The sequence below is a fragment of the Drosophila miranda genome, chromosome 2 (genome assembly GCF_003369915.1).
Source record: "Drosophila miranda strain MSH22 chromosome 2, D.miranda_PacBio2.1, whole genome shotgun sequence".
Classification (NCBI taxonomy): Eukaryota; Metazoa; Arthropoda; class Insecta; order Diptera; family Drosophilidae; genus Drosophila; species Drosophila miranda.
Genome location: NC_046675.1, coordinates 14,335,262 through 14,339,206, shown reverse-complemented (window position 1 = coordinate 14,339,206; position 3,945 = coordinate 14,335,262). Strand labels below are relative to the sequence as shown.

At 40.8% G+C, this 3,945-nt stretch overlaps 1 protein-coding gene across 1 annotated transcript in view; it reads right to left on the bottom strand.

The window, feature by feature from the left end:
- LOC108156183 (protein timeless homolog) overlaps positions 1-3,945 on the bottom strand; it is a 68,611-nt gene that overhangs the window by 33,964 nt on the left and 30,702 nt on the right. The gene's annotated exons all lie outside the window — the stretch shown is intronic.

Below are 3,945 nucleotides of genomic sequence, written 5' to 3'. Positions count from 1 at the left end.
AATTAATGGTTATTTTTCCTTCGGGCAGAGGATTAAAATAACTACGTATAATGGGGAAAATGGAGTAATTTTATATATTTCTGTGCAACGGAAGAGAATAAATGAAAGCGGAGTAACCGAGTATGAAGAGAGGCAGGCATGGAGAAAAGCAAACAATATTGCAGTTCAGTATCGTCTCCATATACGTATTGGTTATTATTGCAGCTCGAAGAGGATGTTTAATTATGCAATTGCTGCAGTTTCGTATGAGAAAGCGGATACTTTTGTGTGGAGCAGTAAGGGGAAAGAACTTCAGACATACTTATAAATGTGCCGATAAAGGCAGGCTCGAATTCGGTTCAATATCGGACAACCAACACAAGAACTGGAACACATATTCCGTTCTTTAATACAGAACACACAAAGATGTACCATAAGACTGACATCTGAATAAATAAGGAACTTTTTACCGAACTGGATAGATTCCAAGACAACCAATTAGAGAGACAAACAGTTCATTAGAGCACAACAAATGAAGCCGAAACCGAAGCCAGAAGGTCGCCGTCTGGCCACACGGATAATGGAGATCAAACCAAGCGATAAACATAAACGTTAAATTAGTGACACATGCGACAGTTAAGCTCGGAGCAAATGTGACTGGCTAAATTATGCCAATACTCGCACACAAACCCACATCGGTGAGAGTGGGTAAGGGGATGGAGATGGAGATGGGGAGCAGGACCCGCGAAGAAGCCAGGACTGGACGAAACGGGGGAACGAAACATTTTTATTTCAAATCCAATTATTTCACATCGAAACTGCAATCAGATGATTGCGTTCAGCAACAGGAAGTGTTCACATATACATATATACATACATACGTAAATACGTGCGGGTGCATGTGTGTGTGTTGGTAAACCAACGACGCTGTGAAAATGGCCGACAAAATGAAAGTCAATTGGTTTTTCTTGTTTTGTTTTTCGTTTTTTTTTTGTTCATCTTCTCTGTCCTGTTGCCTTTTGTGGGTCTTTTGTTTCCTTTGGCATACATCGTTAGCTTGGGCATAGAAGGGTATGGGGTATGGGGTCCGGGAAACAGTCCAGTCCTGGCAGAGCCCGTTCTGAGCCGGATGCTGAAACTGTCGCCGCATTGGGGAGCCAAGCGGACCGAAGCGCACATGTCAAGAAATTGTTATGCGCCCTTGGACATTCGGTTGTATGGACGGGAATTAAATATTCAATATTGCAACGAGGCACAACATTCAATAATATCGAAATTCCTCCATGTGGCGGATGCCTGGGAAATGTTAACCGAAATGCGTGCGCAATAAAAAAATTAATGGTAAAATAATAAAAATATAACGAAATTTGCGTCCCCAGCATACTCGCATGAGGGGAAACACGTGCCGACAGTTCGATGAGGGAATGTCATTCGAGATTAATTTTTTGTTAAAAATTCCGACGGGAGCAAAGGACAAAGGGTATGATTTCTAAAGCTTTGTCAAAACTTAATGCAACTGGATGTTCGGTCTTGACTGATGGAATTTCGTACACCAGCAGCCGAGGGCCATAAGGACTTTATCTCTGATTAACCCAAATAGGCACTGGGAAAAATTAAAGGAACGAGAGACCACTTTGCCATGATCTCATTCGCAGTTCCCTGCAACGGGCCACCCCGATGATGCAGAGAAATGGATGTGGAACGAAGGGAAATGGAATAATTGCCAGGGTGACCATTGAACTGTTAATTTTTATGCAATTTACTGCCCGGGCTGTCGAAACTGAAGTTAAAAATGTTCGTCCTTGCGTATGCAGCAGCTGGGAAAAACTTTATCTAATTGATTTTGGTGCTACAGTGCAGCCTAATGGCGTTCCATTAGCGCCAGTCAAGCAGAAAAAAGAAAGGAAGCCAAACTTACGCTTTTTTCCCCTTCGATTTTTATAAATATGCAAAAATTCTGCGGGTTCTTTGTGCGGTTGCGGAGGACAGGGCACCCACGCCAGAGATAGCCATACGCATTGGCCCCCCTTTGCTTTAAATTGCATTCATTTTTAATGCAGCGGTGCCAAAAAGCACTGGCACATTACGTATACGCAATGTAGTGCACTCTGGGGACACATTGCTTAATTTCAGCTCCAGCTCTCACCGTCCCGGCCTGCTCTCACGCTCTGTGCGTGAAGGAGAGTCCTGGGAGCAGCAACCAGGGACCAGGGAGAGCCATGTGTGACACACGCAGGCACACAAATGTCAAATGTAAAAAAATACTTCGCATTATACAATATAGCTCGGGTTTTTATACCCTTCCTGAAGGTATCCACAACTTATTTGAAGTTTTCTCTCATATAATCTAAAAATTCTAAGAAAGGGATACTACTATTCCTCGATGTAATATTCGATATGGTACGTATATTCAAAATTATTCTACATGGTTTTCAATCTTGGATAAGAAAGATTTGTTCTAAGCATTTCAACATCAAAGGAATCATTTTATCAATATAGAACTACTATTAGTTTCATTGAAGATTAATCATTATTCATTTCATTGTTTTCGCAACTAAAAATATATTAAAATGGTTTTATTTATGTTCGATGCTAAAATCTGGCATATTTCAACTTCAATTTGGAGCAGAAATGCTGGTGGTAAGATAAGAGTATTATAATTCAGTCTTTCGATCTAGTTTTTCGACACATTTGCAAGTATAAAGGGAGGGAAACAAGGGACACAAACGGATGGCCGGCACGGTGTGCGTTGGGTTGGGGCGGTAACGATTTCATTTCATGGTTTTGCACTCGTTATGACTTTTGCCTTGCGCTCCCTCGGTCCCTCATTCACTCTCTGTCACCCTCTCTCGTTCCTTCTTTCTGTGGGCTCTCTATCTGGTCTCCTCGCTTTGCTTGGCTTTTATTGTCGCTCAGCTGCGAGAGAGGGTCCCCAAAGTATGCAACGTTTTATGTTTACTAGAGGTAAAATTCCGCTCGAAACACACACGGACGAACTCATATCCAACACACACACACTCGCACACACACACAAACACTATGACAACTTTTATTTAAACAGCATTCTAAAGTCCCAGTCCCAGAGTTCTCAGTGCGCTCTTGTTTCCGTTTTTCAATTTAAAGTTTAATTTTTCGGTTATTTTTTCACATTACATATTTTGAATGTCATTGCCGCCAACTGTGGCCGGCCGCGACGGCCCCTGGAGAAAAGCGAGGCGGAGGTGGAACCCAGGTGTGGTTGGTGCGTGTTTTTCATGGAGTTTTGTGCTCAAACAGCACAAAACCCCAATTGATATGAATGGACAGGGGGACAAAGTTTTTTTTTGCCTGGAGTACTGTAATGAAAATCCACGTTAAGCAAATTTAATGCTGTAAGAGCATCCACAAATAAGTAAGAGCACGAACATTTTAAACCGAATTTATGAAAATATATATTAATAAAAAATATAATTGTATTATACATAAGTAACAGTAAAACTATAATTCGTTCCTTTGACTCATTTGAATATTATTATCCCATCCCATATTTAAAATTTGCATGCCCTGCATCACGGTTTCAGTATTATTTCAAAATATATATGTATACAGGTATTTCCTATACTCTATTTGGGTCCTTATTGAGCTACACATTCCCCTACAAAGCTAATACCTATGTAAACTGAATGCTACACCGAATACCTGCATGGACAAAAATATTTATTTAATATTTCATTCTTTATAGACGTTAAGTACAACATAGTTTTTGCCAATTTGTACGTAGACCTTGTGCCCGATTATTGGGTTATTTCAAAAATTGAAAAGCAAAAGCAATCTCCCTGATGAAAAACCAACACAAAGGCAGATAAACTAATCAAGGTAAACGAAGAGAGAGGGCTATTGAATCTAATGGTACGAAGTGGACGGGACGAGACGGAGCTGGATCTGGACCAGGACCATAAAAACGGGAAATAGAATGGACAAATGAAA